We start from the raw sequence: 16,458 nt of genomic DNA, 5'->3' as shown, positions 1-16,458 counted from the left end.
TAATTTTTTTTTCTTTCTATAACTTTTGAGCCACATATCAAATTGTTATGAAATTTGTTATTTGTAGGTTTGAGAGATGACTCGTTCGTATGACACTAGTTATGTTCAAATAAGTCATGTAATCTTTGAGATAATAGACTTTCGTTGTTTTATTAACAATTTAATAACGATTACTTAAGTTCGATTATAATCAAATAAAATGGGAACGTATAGGGCAGCCAAACTTTAAAACCACGTGTTCAATCATAATTCATCAGTTAACGCTTAACTAGTCCGCTCGTCTGATAATAATATTGATCGATTCGGTTGTGTAGTTTCTGAGATAATGAAGTTTCGTGATTTTCACTTTTCGGTACATTACAGACGAAGTTACAGTTCGATTACAGTAAAATTTAATAGGGTGTTATGAGGCAGCTATACTTATAAATTGACACTAATTTTGTGGAAATCGGTTCAGCCATCTCTGAGAAAAGTGAATGAGTCCAAGTAGTCGTCGGAATATGTTCCTTTTCATAGCTGGATTTCACATTTTTAAACATAACAGTCAAAGTAATATTCCGATTGCAAAACAAATCAATAGGGTCTTATGGGGCAACAAGACCTTCCATTTGACACTGATTTTATGAAAATCGGTCCAGCCATCTCTGAGAAACATGAGTGAGATTAAACAGTCTCCAGAACACGTTTCTTTTCGTAACTTTTGAACCACAAGTTCAATCTTTATAAAATTCAAAAGTCAAGGGGTTTTCAGGGAGCCCGTTCATTTGAATCCAATTTTGTTCAAATCGGTTGTGTGGTTTTAGAGATAACGATGTTTCATTATTTTTACATTTTGATACATGACCTCTAAACTATAAATCCGATTACAATAAAATTTAATAGGGTCTTATGGGACAACAAGACCTTTCATTTGCAATTAATTTCATGAAAATCGGTCAAGCCATCTCTGAGAAAAGTGAGTGAGAATAAAAATCTGCACATACACACACACATACACACACACACACACACACATACATACACACACACACATACAGAAAATGCTCAGCTCGTCGAGCTGAGTCGAGAGATATATGCCATTCGGCCCTTTGGAGCACTTTTATATCTTCGGTTTTGCAAGTGATTGCTATACCTTTCTAGGAGAGAGGCAAAAATGTTGATAAAATCCTTACACTGAAAGAAATCGACACGGCATTACAAAGTGTTTTGCACTTGAATTCGCCCCACTGGTCAAAACATATAGAATTCATATGCGAAACACTTTAGAATTATTCATCGTGCAACACCTCATTTTCAAAAGAAAAACACTTTCAATTCTGGTGTTATGACATATAGACATAAAGTGTTTGGATTTTGTATCTCAAATGAATATTTACCGAGCTTCGAATGATTTTTATTCGATTTTAAAATTAAAACAGTTTTACATGGATATGATTGCATATATTTTTTATTTATAAAATGAAAATTTCACCATAAAAATTCATCACCAAATAAAAAACTATCCTTTTCTGTTGAATAAGCCTGTAAAGTAAACAAAGATTTAAATAAGTTTAATTTAAATTATTGATGTTTTAGTAAACAAATACTTGCCTCTAGCGAAAAGATGTTTTCATCAGAATCTCTGTGATCTTGTGCTGGAATGACGAAATAAGATTAGAATTCGATTCTTTTACGTGACATAAATCACTTACCTTCCAAAAATTTACAGATGTAGTCTGGAAAATCCTAAAACTTCTGAGCCGTATGACACTCGTTGACTTTTCATCTGTCGCCATTTTTGTACTTTCAGCACTAACGGCACTTCATTTGACATATAAAAACAAAACAAATCAACTGAAAGTGTTTCGCACATGATAATCACTGTGATGAAACAGTGGGGCAGATTCAAGTGCAATTCACTGGAAAGGGATGTTGGAATCATACGTAAGTGGAGTGCGGCTCATGGATGTAGGTTGATGTGTGCGACAACTTGAAACGAAAGTGAAAAATGATTGAATTCGATGAAAGAAATTCTACAAATAACAATGCAGAGTCATTTTCATATCCAATTGATGAAACACTTGGATGGAGCGTGCCCAGTTTTTTCAGTGTATTAGAAGGATTAAAGCAGACACACATACCCTAGCACACGCTGTGCGCATGCCCGAAAAAACTCGACGAAATCGAAACAAACTGTAACATTGGACGGTACAGTAGAGAATAATGATAACAACGAATTAATTGTTGTATGTACAATAAAACGCAACGGAACTGTTGCATGCTATGATTAGAAGATTTTCTCACATGTCCACGCATGTTGATACACCGCAAAACTCAACCACCAACGAGTTTACACTGCACTGCAAAACAAATACACAAAACGACCCTTCGAGCCGGTGCGATGATTGTCTGCATCGACTATTTGTATCTAACATTACATTTAACCGTAAATCATGTTCGTTCCTGATGACAGCTAGACGCACACCTGAATGGAACTCTTTAGATTTGAACTGGAGTAAAACCTTAAAATTACCTCTGAAGAATTCACTTCAATTGTTCAGTAGAATGAATATGACATGAAAAACATGGTAAACAACGTGATTCATTTTCACAAAGGCATCCATGAATCCGGCTGATAGTGCGAAAAGGTGTCAAACATTGAGCCAATTTTGTATACAAGTTCCGTTACAGAAAGGCGTCCTCTAATCAGCTGTTATTTAAAAAGCGCATCATGGATTATAAAGAATGTAAAAAAGGGGGAAAACTTGATGACTAAGAATTACTGTGGTGGCTAATGAGTGAAAAAAAATCTAGTGGTTTTGATTCATTTCTACTGAATGTTAGCATGTATCAAACGACAGAAGAGCAAAACATATCGTTAAACTGAATATGTAGTCATCTTTTGCACTTTTCATGTAAAATTTATATTTGCTTTTGATAACTTATTCTATTTAGTATGTAATCCTTCACACATCAAGCTGTGAAGCAAACAACACAAACACGTAAAAACCAAAATAGTAACGTGCAACAAGATTGACTCACCTTCGATTCATTAGGTGAAGACATGGTTACAATTTTATTTAGATTTTGCACTAAACTTTTGCAGGAGTCTACTCCTAAGGGATTCACTAATCACGTACCTACTCTAGATTATTGATTATCAAACGAAGGGATTAATTTTCACTGCGTAATAACGCAAAGAATCGCGATTTATCGTATCTTTTCGTAACGAATGTTTACTTCACAATCACCGACCGTCGCTCGTCGCCCGTTGCTCGGAAACCGGTCCATGCTAAGTGAAGCTTTCAAGATGATGAATACTAATAGGTGGGAAAAGGTATTCACTGTCTCTTATTCAGGAGGTAGAGTAGATAAATCAGATATAATATATATATATATATATATATATATATATATATATATATATATATATATATATATATATATATATATATATATATATATATATATATATATATATATATATATATATATATATATATATATATATATATATATATATATATATATATATATATATATATATATATATATATATATATATATATATATATATATATATATATAAATTTGTTTACTTGTTGTGATAAAATTCTTTGTTTTTTGACAAGCCAACAGTGCAAACGACATTAACTCTATGATGATTACAATTTTGCTCGCAGACAATCGAGGAAAAACTTTGTTCATATATTATATGAACAAAGTTTTTTTCCTCGATTTCTGCGAGCAAAATTGTAATCATCATAGAGTTAATGTCGTTTGCACTGTTGGCTTGTCAAAAAACAAAGAATTTTATCACAACAAGTAAACAAATTTTTGAGTAACATTTACTTAAAAGCCAACTTTTGTTACTGCAATTTGAACAAGCAAATCAAAAACCCATACAAAATGTTTATCGGATTGTTAGCTCAACAAAGCGCTCGATTATAATACAGAATCAGAATTCATAATGCGAATATATGAATTCACTATAGTTTAGATACCTATTTATAAGGAAAAACGAAGGAATAAAGTAGGTTACCATTGGTTTCCACATGCAGAGAAATAGGGGTATTATGATACAATAATTTTAGATAATATCCCAAAAAAAACAATTTCGATGATTTACAGCTTGAGGCTGAACGAAAGCTTAATGAGCTGTTAGACAACAAGATATGAAAATTCAATCCAATTTCTTTCTAAGAAGCGAACATTCTCAAAATCAAATATCTACGGGTGATTTTTAGGCTTTTGTTACTGCAATATTGATGATAGATTTGTAATGACTTTTTTGTAGAGTAAAGAAGATCTACAGTTTAAAATAACTATGCCTGGCTTAATTTTTTTTGCTGTAAAATTGTTTGAAAATATGAATTTTACAATAAAAGATGCTATCTTAACACCTTATAAGGATAGGTCAGCTATAACGACCACTTATAGTGATACGTTATCCTTACTCAGCAAGATTGTAGAAAGGACATATGTCACAAATAATAAAAGAAATGGTCGCAGTGACAAAAATACCCAACACGAAGAGAAGGAGAGGTTAACCTTTGTTAATTGACTTATCGCCTAAGCATTTTGGTTAAAAGCAACCTAATAGAAATGCGCAAATATTTCGCAATGATCGAAAATTTATGAGCATTTGTTGATTGGTAAATGGCTTATCATGTGTAACTTGAGACCATAATGAGACTGGGATACGAATTACCAATTGGGTCCTAAAGCTATACCGGTTTTTATATATCATTTGCAAAAGCCGCGTTTTCTGAGCAAAACTTTTTAAAAAACAAGCAAGATTTTTAAAAAAACGTTTATCGTTTTCCTTCGATTTTTAAATGAAGAATAAAAAAACTGCTCGAAAGGTCTTAGATGACGTTTCGCTCATGTACGGTATATGAGAGAACTGTCATTTAAGGCATTTCGAGCAGATTTTTATCCTTCATTTAGAAATCAAAGAAAAATGATAAACATTTTTTTTAAATCACGTTTTGTTCAGAAAATTGCACTCTTCCAGCTGATATATAAAAATCAGAAAATCGTTTAAAACTTTAGGACCCCATTCCCGTTGGAAACTTTGGTCGTATACTGACTGGAAAGGAAGGTCGTACGCGGCTGTGTCCCCATTTTAGGGTTAGCGTCTGACTCGGAGCGGGTGGCCGAATCATTGAGATGCTGTATCCCGCCAGCTGCACCTAAGATGGAAGCCACATGACCCGAATGGGTCGCGACCATTCTTGAACCTTTCTTAAACCTGGAAAGATAGTCTGCGTCAATTTAAATCCTCGCTTTCAGCAATGTTGCGCTCTTTTCGTCTAACAGTGTATTGGTTTTTTCTCGTTTTTGACGTTGACTAACGTCTATATCGAAGTTAGGCCCCTGAATTTGAAAATCTAGTAATTCAACCAGGGAAAACCAGAGAAAAGTGGTCAGGTTTTGAGCGCTTATTTTGCAGTCATCTATAATCAGGTTTTCGAGGTTTTGGCATCAATCGATCAGAAATTCTTTTACGGTTAAATTTATGTAACAAAAACAAACTATTGTTTGAGATACACTATTGAAAAATTGGTAATTAATATCGATTGTCTAAATCATACCGCGCAGCCAATCACTACCTCTCTTCCCAAGCACAGTCGACACTAACGGATACAATCGATCTGACTTTGTTGTTATTGTTGTTGTCACTTTCTGTTTCCGATGTTTATGCTGCTGCTAGCGGAAAAAACCTTGCAAATATGCATCTTTTTGTTGGTGTTAATTTTACGACAGCGGCCGGCGCCCCATCATTCTGATTCCAAAACCGCACCAGTGACATGCGGACGCTAGGTGATAGCAGCTGAAAGGAGGAAATACAAAATAGTACCGGTCATCTCGTGCCGGTTTCACCCGTAATGCTGGTGGCTTTAGTAGTAAATGGCTACTGCAAAACACTTAAATGGCTGGAATTCTGGACGGACTAACCAGGAAACTATAATCGGCAACTGGCACCTTTTGGTGCCTCTAAATTTTGTTACAGAAGCGGCAAATTGAATTTTCTGTTTTACCAAATGCTGCTGCTAGCGGAAAAAAACTTGCAAAAATGCATGTTTGTGTTGGTGTTAATATTATGACAGCGGCCGGCGCAGCTTTCAAGAAACATTTGTCTCTACCATTCCATCATCTATGTAGCCCCTCCCTCTTTCTATTTATCTGACGAAGCCTTGGTATAAAACGTATCGTTCGAACATTTCACCCCATCAGTTTCATTATTAAACCGTACCGGGTACATACGGACGCTCGGTGTTAGCAGCTAAAAGGAGGAAAAACAAAATAGTACCGGTCATCTCGTGCCGGTTTGACCCGTGATGCTGGTGGCTACTGCGAAATACTAAAATGGCTGGAATTCTGGACGGAAACCAGTAAACAAGAAATCGGCAACTGGCACCTTTTGGTGCCTCGCAGTTTTAAAATAGAAGCGGTTAGTTGAATTTTATTCACCACCTTCACCCGTTATGCTGGTGGCTACTGCAAAATACTAAAATGGCTGGAATTCTGGACGCGAATAATCGGAAACTGGTACCTTTTTGAGCCTCGAAATTTTGTTACAGAAGTTTTGTAAAAGAAGCGTTGCAATTCCCTCTACTATTTGCTTCAATGGAATATTTTTTTTTTTAAGAATACGGTAGTCAACGTCATGCGGTCGTGTCTTGAATACCACCCTCCTACTTTTTTTCTCAACCAAAGGAAAAATATTAAAACTTAAACTCTAGTTCTTGTTATTTATTGATATGTTAACACCGTAATGATCATTCATCGATAATTTATAAAGAAAAAGTTGCATTTTCAATTATTTGAAAGTCGGGAGTCAATTTGGCGCATGATAATCCTTTTACGCATATCAAAATATGATTATCTTTTCAGGGTTAACCACGAACAACGAAATTAGAAATACGGAACGAAACAATCGTTGAAGACCTAGGTTACGAGCATGGAGACAGAAAACGGTAAACGGTTGGAAATTGGGTACTTGGAATGTCCGATCTCTCAATGAACCGGCGCGAGCTGGCTTACTTGCTCGAGAACTACAGCGGCAGCGAGTCGAAATAGTAGCGATTCAGAAGGTTCGGTGGCCAAATTCCGAAGAAAGAGATTGTGTGTAGTAGACCCTATCGCACAAACCTCCTTTAAGTACCAAATCTACTACAGTAACGGTAAAGCAGCAACTACACTGATCGTATATGCGTGTTGGAGATTAAGAACAAATTCTTCAACTACAGTTTAGTCATCTACACCCAGAAAAAAAACATAGTAATTTTTACCATTTTAGGGGTCAGCATGAGCAGATTTGATCGGTGGTTTTCAACTGACTTCTCTTTGTGGTCTAGATAACAATTTTATGGTTATATCAACAATCAACCAGTATTAAAAGCAAATGGTGAAATTGACCGAGTATGGTTGCGATGACCATGAAAGTGTTATACTATGATTTAGTAGTTTTGACAATATTTTGGTGACAAATGACTATGCATTTGTTGTTTGGACCAAATTTAATGGTCGGTTGAAAACCACCGATCCAATCTAGTCAAGCCGACTACTAAAATGGTAGAAAATACAATTTCGCTGATGCAGTTCTTTTTTTTATATTCAATGTGAAAATTTCTCATAGAAAATAACGTTTTATTGTAAAAATAACGTTTTACGCTACACGAAATACAACAAATGCTCCTAACAATCAGATTGAAATTTATGTTTACCGTGATTTTTTTTTTATGGCTGAACAGCTTTTCAATAAACAACGTCCTACGCTGCTCGGTCTACAAATAATGCCTCGAGTAACTACTATATTTACTTTGGCTCTATTTTTTGACATAAGAATTAGTTTAATTAAAATCTTATAATATAATATTTTACGCTCAAAAACAAACTAGAACGAAAATTTAAATAGCCTAACAATTGATCAGAACCAGAACTGGTTGGGCTTATACGCTAATAACTCTGCCTCAGCCGTCAACAAATGCAGCAAAATGATTTCCAATTTCGTTTGGAACTTCCTGATCAGAAGAGCACAACTAAAAAAAATTACGTTATATCTACACGAAATATAAATATCATATTCTGATTCAATTTTGTATTTTGCCAAATGCTTCTGATAACAAACATGAATCTGAATGAGATCTGATAACAAGTCCTGAAATTAAGTTGTTGTTCAACATAGTCTCAATTCTATTAGAGCGTGTTTTTCTAACAATGGTTGCCTATTTTATATACTATTTCATTATGTTAGGAAATAGATACGTTAGTAACAGAGTTTGATATAGATTTGATACTAGTAGAACATTTTTTGTTTCTTTTTCTTAAACCTAACGGAATCAAGTTGAAAACATAATCTAAAAGGTTTTCCTGATAATAAACTGATAGTTTTTGTTACTTTTTCGTTTTGTATCTCTGAGCAAATTCCGTTGCAGATTCTTGTTTGTTTTTACATATTTGATTCCAGGTATAGGTGTACAGGCGTGCCTTAATTTTTTTCTCTCCTCCGATCAATGTCGCCTTCACTTATGGTCTAGCAGGGGACACCAGTGGGTTTAAAGTGGTAACAAAGATATTATTATCGACGCAAATTGCCGTTAGCTTTTACTGATATAAATAAGGATGGTGTGAGCCACATCCAGCACGTTTGGCTTTCAAATATCCGGTTGCCTAAAAGTAAAAATTTAATCAGTTGCAATAATTACGAGTTGCTCTTACAAATTACCCTCAAGTGTGTCCAAAGCTTGCTTACGCCACTACGCTTCAAGATGAATTCCTGATTGTCCTAGGATACTGGTAAGATCATCGACATTTTCAATGGAGGATATTTGCGAGGTTTACTGATTGATGCTCTAGGAACTGGTCGGTGTTAGTTAATCAATTTGGTCGCCGCAATCACGTTGTTTTTGTTTGTTTCATAATTTGAGCTTAAACCTGGTAACCGGGAGGTCTGCAATTTTTTATGAAATATAAAATGAAAATACTAAAACATATTGAGACTTTAAAAATCTAAACATATAAAAATGCAGCTCTGTCTGTCTGATCCATAAAGCCTTGAAAACTACTGAACCAATCGGCATGAAATTTTGTATAGAGAGATTTTAGGGGCCGAGAAAGATGACAGAAATTGTTCGAGACCCCTTCCTCTTCTGGAAGAGAGGGATCCCAAATAAATGAAACACAAATTTCTGCACATCTCGGACACTAACCAAGTAAAATGAACCAAATTTGACATGTGAATGTTTTTAAGGATAACAAATGTGTCCATAATGGTTTGGCACCCCAAATTTGATATGTTCAGGTTTTTAGAAGCAAGAAAAAAATTCATGGTGGTTTGACACTCCTCCGTACTCTGTAAGGGGAGGGATATTTCAACCAATTTTCCGAAAAAAGCCTAAAATGATAGGGATGATGCACAATAGCCTAAAATGATAGGGATGATGCACAAGACTCCAGACGCCATTGTTAAATATAAGATGAAAACTTCCGCTTTCTAATATGGGAGTTTCCGGTACCAGAATGGTTCCCAGAGGTCAGAAAATGTCTTTGAATGCCATTTTGAAATCCAAGATGGCGACTTCCAGCATCTGAAAAACAGCGGAAAAGTGACCAAATACCACCCAATATGGATATTTCCGGAATCGCAATAATGCACTGAAGCCACAAATCGACCTAAGACAATATTTTAAACTGTAAGATGGCAACTTCCGGTTTTTGGAAAACAGTCAGAAATGGCTGATTTCCACCCAATATGAGTATCTCCGGAACCAGAATGATGCAAGGAGATAAAAATCGACCTCAGACACCATTTTGAATTGTAAGATGGCAACTTCTGGGAAACAGCCGAAAATGACTGAATACTACTCAATATGGATATTTCCAGAATCGAGGTGATGTACAGAAGCCAAAAGACGAGGATGTTGTCATTCCGATTAAACCAATCTTTTCAAACGATTTGTCTTTTGACTTCGATCATATCCTATTGCCGATTCGTCGTGAATTTGCAGACTATAAACAAATCGCAATCAATCAATTTGGAATGTTTCAAATTATATAATTAAACCTCAAAATAGGCTGAACGAAGTTTGCCGGGTCAGCTCATAATAAATAAACCCGAATGCGATCAATGTAAAAAGTATTGTCTGCTCAATACATTTGAAGTATTGATATAAACAACAGTTTTTAAACCGGAAAGAAAAAATTTAAAAAAAATAGAAAATACTTAATAATTGATTTTACTGTGAAGATCTATTACCTTAGCTAAGTAACTCACCTGTCGTGAAGTCCGCTCGAGCTACTGTTGCTATTTCTTTCCGTTTGAACGCGCACCGCACACGCTTTGCTCCTTGGTTCTTTAGACCATGAATAACTCAATACTTTTGGCGTAAAACTCCTTAAAATGCTTCTGCTACAGGATTTGCCAGTGTTGCTCTTTGTCTACGGTTAGCTCATCATCCTGCATGAATCCCAAACAAGTCGCATCGCGAACAGCACTTCACCTGGAAATAACACACTCAGTTATTACCTCAGTTCATTTAACCATGTATTTGATTTTAACCAATACACCAAGGTCGCTTTTTACGCGTTTTTTTACGTGGATTCCGAAATTTCGCGTTTTTTACGCGGATTCCAGAATTTACGCGTTTTTTTTTAACGCGGATTCCGGAATTTACGCGTCATGTATCCCCCGCGTAAAAAGCGACTTTAGTGTATATATATATTTATACACTAAAGTCACTTTTTACGCGGGGGATACGTGCCGCGTAAAAAAACCGCGTTAATTCCGGAATCCGCGTAAAAAAGCGTAAATTCCGGAATCCGCGTAAAAAAACTGCGTAAATTCCGGAATCCGCGTAAACTCCGGAATCCGCGTAAAAAAAACCATCGTTAATTGTGCATTCCGAGTGAAGGGGAACCGAAATCCGGGCAAAACTGCGTAAATTCCGGAATCCGCATAAATTCCGGAATCCGCGTAAAAAAACCGCGTAGATTCCGGAATCCGCGTAAAAAAACGCGTAAATTCCGGAATCCGCGTAAAAAACCGCGTAAATTCCGGAATCCGCGTAAAAAAACCGGCGTAAAAAGCGACCCTGATATATATATATATATATATATATATATATATATATATATATATATATATATATATATATATATATATATATATATATATATATATATGTATATATATATATATATATATATATATATATATATATATAAATATATATATATATATATATATATATATATATATATATATATATAAAATAAAAATTAATAAATAAATAAAAATATTAAAAATGAAAAAAAAACATAAATAGCAAAAATAAAAAACAAAAATAAATAAATAAATGAATAAATAAATAAATAAATGAATAAGTAAATGAATAAATAAATAAAAAAAAATTTTAATAATAATAATAATAAATATAAAAATAAATATAATAATGATAATAATAAAACAAAACTAGAAATACATTTTTTTGTTCTTTTGTGAGGTTACAGGCTGAGCGGGTCAAGCGCTCGAAGCTCTTCACCAGGCCCGAGTCACTAAGTCAGAGAGTCTCCAAAAACGAACACAAGCCAACGCCTGCTTTGAAAGATACAGCGAATTGATTCCGGAGGCTCCCCGACCAGAAGGTCGACGGGCAATTGGTGTTGAGCGCAAACGCAACATATCAAAAACAATATATGTCAACATGAGATTACTGAAGAGAAACAGTTTAGCTGGAAATAATAATAATCATAACAATAAAAAAAATCTACAAACTTGGCTGTGGTGATACTTCCTTCTTTTCAACTGCCTTGGTTCTGGTGTTTGTTTGGATCGGTTATGTTTGGTTGTGTTGTCTCTTTATTTCATTTCCCTGTCCTCATTTGGCGATTATCGAAGAAATTCATCCGTTTCCGATTCTAAGTGTGAATCTGTGAATGATAAATTGTTGCCTCTCACCGATATCGTACTCATTTTAACGTGTGAAAGGTCAGAAAAAAATGGCAAGAGAAAAGAAAAAAAGAAAAAGAATAAAAATTTGTTCTAGTGTAACAATATATATGAAGAAAAAAAAACGTTCATATATACATACATAAACATACGCAAATACATCAGAGTAGGGCTCCGATTTGTGAAAAAAAAATTAAACTTGATGACCGAAAGCCAGAACCAAGGTCTCCCCGCTTCATGGGGGGCCCAAAACAATCCCAAACCCATCGAAAGTCGATCGGTCCCGCCCCCGCACCAGACACCTGAATAAACACCTGTACGAAAGAAAAAATAGAACTGACACATAAATACTAAACCAAAACGTGATGCGCAAGGAGTGAGATCGCAAACGCTTGTAAAACCGTTGAATTGAAGCTGCAAAGAAAACAATCTCGAACTTAATATTTCGTACAAAATATGTGTTGTACTTAGAATGCATTTTTTGAATCACACACAATTGTAGTTCAACGAAATGTCTTTAAGTTGTGGTCAATATTGCGAGTGAGGCATTGGAACTCAAACGTTGCGAGTCAAACCTAAAAATTTATTTATTCTCACAAAGTTCATGACACCTTCCAGTGCGTACTTGAAGTCATGCGAAGTTAAATCTGATTAGCAGAACTGTTCAAATAAAATAAAACATTAGCAGATGGTTGCCGGGTTTACTGCTTTTCTCTTTGCGCACCTCGCCTTAAAACACAGACTCTTGTTTCTACTCCTACGGCTACTACAACTGCACAGAATTAAAAAGTATGTAATTATCACATTCTAGATGAGAACAGAGCTTGCACAATGTGGTCTGGTCCACGTGTGAAGAGAATTCACCAAAACTATTAACAATTAATATTGTCATGAATCCTCCCCATAGGAGAATGCCGAGATCAGAGTAGGAAGGCTACAACATAGGTATCTGACTCTCACGATCTCCCTTAGCTCCCATCCGCCACCCGGAAGCACGCGCCCTTGGGTTGTCAAAGCTGAAACAACTTTGTGGCTCTATCTTGAAGGTTTCTGTAGAGCTATAAGAACCCAAGATTGGAGCTCAACCACCAAGCCCAGGAAAAAAAAAAGATACCTTTTATTAGGGCAATAACCAGTAAAGTCGGAGATAGCAGTTGAGATGAAAATACAGTCGTAAAAAACGCGGTAATTCGAAAATTCGCGTAAAAACCGAGTTAATTAAAAAATTCGCGTAAAAAAACATTGTTAGCAACTGCGTAGAAAAAGCCTGACAGTATATCTGTTAACTAATTGACTCCAAAAGCGATGCGAAGAATATTACGTTATGCATTTTTGTATGAGCATCAATTTTTTTAAAAGACATCCAGGTCTGTAGTGCAAAATACCAAAAAAAGCAGCTTCAACAAGGGTCTATTATCGCTATTCAAAATCTAACGACTAGAGATGACCATCTTGTTAAAATGAGAGCTTGATGGCTTGACTTAAACCATAATTTTATTATCATAAAAAAAAATTAATGAGGTACTTTCGAAATTTTTCGCATACAGAAAAATCCATAAAATTTTATTAGTCATGTTTTAACGCGGTTTTATACGAGGATGTTCGAATTAACTCGTATACCGAAAAAGTCACTGTACAGCACTGCGTTAGCATTTGTGGATAAGCCTGCAGGTGTGAATAAACAAATTAATAAAAGAAATTATTTCAGCGCTTAGCTTAGTTTGACAAGGTTAAGTACTTGGGACTAATTTACGATAAAAAACTTATTTTCAAAGAGCACATTGAGAGTTTTCAAGCGAAGTGCATCGAATATACGAGATGTTTATACCCTCTCATTAACAGGAATTCTAAACTTTTTTTAAAGAATAAACTGCTGATTTATTTATTTATTTTTAGACCAGCAGTACTTTATGCTGTACCGATTTGGTCAAGTTGTTGTTTAACAAGGAAGAAAACGCTTCAAAGGATGTAGAATAAAATTCTGAAAATGATTTTGAAGCGTCCTCCTTGGTTTGGTACACTCGAATTACACAGACTTACTGGCGTTGAAACATTAGAAGCTATGTCAAGTAAAATTGTTAACAATTTTCGACAAAAATCGTTGCAATCCTCAATTGCTACGATAAGCTCTCTTTATAGTCAATAAGTTAGCAATTAAGTTAGTTGTAAGTTTACTTCAGTACAAGTAGGTTTGAATCCCTACGAATGATAAGTCCTAATTGCGAAAGCAAACAAATCGTAACAATTGAAATTACAAATTTCTAACAGTGTTGAGAAGTCACCATTTGTGATTGGACACACATACTCATTATTTACTAATATTTACCATAAATACTTAAGCTGCTAACAAATCCCCCCCTTAAAAAAAGAATTTTGGGTTTGTGGCGTCAGCCCGTTCTCGACTGCGTCGCAAAACAACTCACCGAAGGCACTGTACTGCACACTCAGCCAGGCGTAGTGCTCGGAGAGCAGCTCCTTGGAACGGTTCGGCTGCGATATTTGACGATGTGGTTCTTAAAGTGCGATATTGAATCCTTTGGTGCGTTGAGTTTGAAAAATAGACGACAAATTTTGTAGCTCACGAAACCAGCTATGGTTTTGACTTCGAGGCAGTTGGTGTCTACGATTCGAACCTCGTTCAATTGGTCCAATTTAAGCTCGGAAATAAACCTAAGTTTAAATTGGTGTCGAATCTTAACCTTTGGTGGAATTCGGTAAGCTGTTCTCGATGCGACCGAATTTGCTTCATCATTTGGTTATAGTAAGACTGGGCAAGTTCCAGAAGGGTGGTCTTATTATGTGATTCATCCAATTATCGTTGTGAGGAAGCACGAAGAGCATTTTTGCGGTAATGTTACAGGTGCTGGTCAAGTGGGATGCCCCCTCGGAAGCAAGAAAATCATCTCCTTGAGGAATGCTAGCACCTTTTTGAATTAAAACTACCGCTAGCCGTGTATTTCGTCTTTGCCGGCGAAATATGTTTCTGCGGTTTCAGCATCTAGTTTCGTTTCAAGATACCTATCGAGTGATACCGTTCGTAGGATTGGTGTTTTGGTTGATAAAGGAAATTCATGGCTGGGTGGAAAAAGCTTATATTCTATAGATTCGCTGGAATCAAAAAAAAAAAACAAAAACAACTAATTTTATACCATCAGCTTTTAAGAATCTAGGTACCTTTCTGGCTTTTTGCTGTTGTTGAACGCATCCCAGATCGGTTTGTTGATAGTGTTCCGTTGCATATTCAAGCCGGATAGCCCAACTAGTGGCTGAGCGGTGGTTACCAGCTCTAATGGTAAAACGCTGGCATCCAACGTCATTCCCCTGCACTATTCGGGCCTCGTTCGAACAATTCCGTTAAATCCCGGCACGGTTCCTTATCAGTAGATTCCGATAACAGCCTTGCCCGAAAGCAAGAGATTTCACTTTTGTTTCTCCGCTTTTTTCACTCGCAAACATCAGCGCTTCCGCTGTTGGCCTGGTATACCGAAGTTACCTAATCTTATGCCCACAGCAGGGATTATATTTTGTCTAATGACTGACACTGCTAAATCTAGAGAAAAACCGACCGATAAGGAGAAAATTGTTCACGATTTCGAGCAACTACGAGATGATGATGTTTTGGTAAAAAAGAACGTTACAATTCTACTGAATTTTACTCCAATCAAAACGACAAAAACCAAAACAACCGGACGCCTTGTTGCCAAATATGCTGGTCACGGTTACACGATATTTGACAGATAGATTCCCCCTGCCTTATTCGGGTTATTCGCGTTGAAAGAGATTTTTAAGGCTGTTCGCACCTACGTGAACACTCATATGTAATTGTCAAAATGTGCGTGATGACAAAAGCGAAAATATTTCCTTCCTTCTTTTTCGCATGTAAAAACCAAACAAGTATCAGCAACACCGTCAACGCGAATATATTGCAGCTCGAAAAATATTACACGCTTGTTCGCATGACTACATAATTAGTTAAATTTAACTGGTAAACTAGTTCTAATGCAAATATCGATAGTTTTGATCACCAGTTAAAACATGGTCGCTATGACCACTGTGATTGAGTTGTTTTGACAATGTAAATGGTTACTGCTTTTTCAACTGTCATTTTATTGTGAGAGTGAATTGTGTTGTTGATTTTGGCTCTACTTCTCGAGCTGTTTTTGTTATGTTTTTGGGCAATAAAAGTCATTTACGCTTGCTATAAGTTTCGTCGATAAGTGTCTGTGCATAGTCCAACGACTGTTAACTATTTGTGAAGTACTCAGTGCCGTAGAAGCAACTTTTCAGTTTCGCGTACCAGCGCTTTGTTTACTGCTGCTGCCTACCTATACCTACGCACGATTTTTTTTCACTCAAAACGCTATCTACCAGCAACCATCGGAAGCAGTGTCAACTTTCTACCAAGTTTCGTGCTGGATTATAGCATATTACATAAACTCAGGCGTAATATATCTCGTATCTGAGAACCTACCGTTCGAAATGTGTCATATTTGCCATTCGTGCAACAGTGAAATCACGGAGGG

General features: G+C 35.8%; 2 long non-coding RNA genes across 4 annotated transcripts; both read right to left on the bottom strand.

The window, feature by feature from the left end:
* Positions 1-1,588: 1,588 nt before the first annotated feature.
* LOC129730024 (uncharacterized) lies at positions 1,589-3,267 on the bottom strand. 2 transcript variants are annotated; one of them, XR_008728784.1, is made up of 3 exons: positions 3,022-3,267; positions 1,692-1,968; positions 1,589-1,634 (listed from the first exon to the last, which is right to left on the bottom strand). It is a non-coding gene; the product is annotated as an uncharacterized LOC129730024 (long non-coding RNA). The 2 variants fall into 2 exon arrangements; XR_008728783.1 differs by having other exon boundaries at positions 1,692-1,898.
* A 4,353-nt stretch (positions 3,268-7,620) lies between these two features.
* LOC129730016 (uncharacterized) lies at positions 7,621-15,585 on the bottom strand. 2 transcript variants are annotated; one of them, XR_008728781.1, is made up of 5 exons: positions 15,110-15,585; positions 11,762-15,043; positions 10,262-10,487; positions 8,714-8,938; positions 7,621-8,658 (listed from the first exon to the last, which is right to left on the bottom strand). It is a non-coding gene; the product is annotated as an uncharacterized LOC129730016 (long non-coding RNA). The 2 variants fall into 2 exon arrangements; XR_008728782.1 differs by having other exon boundaries at positions 14,359-15,043.
* Positions 15,586-16,458: the final 873 nt, after the last annotated feature.

Source organism: Wyeomyia smithii, chromosome 3 (genome assembly GCF_029784165.1).
Source record: "Wyeomyia smithii strain HCP4-BCI-WySm-NY-G18 chromosome 3, ASM2978416v1, whole genome shotgun sequence".
In the NCBI taxonomy this organism is placed as follows: domain Eukaryota; kingdom Metazoa; phylum Arthropoda; class Insecta; order Diptera; family Culicidae; genus Wyeomyia; species Wyeomyia smithii.
This window is presented reverse-complemented; position numbering and strand designations above follow the sequence as displayed.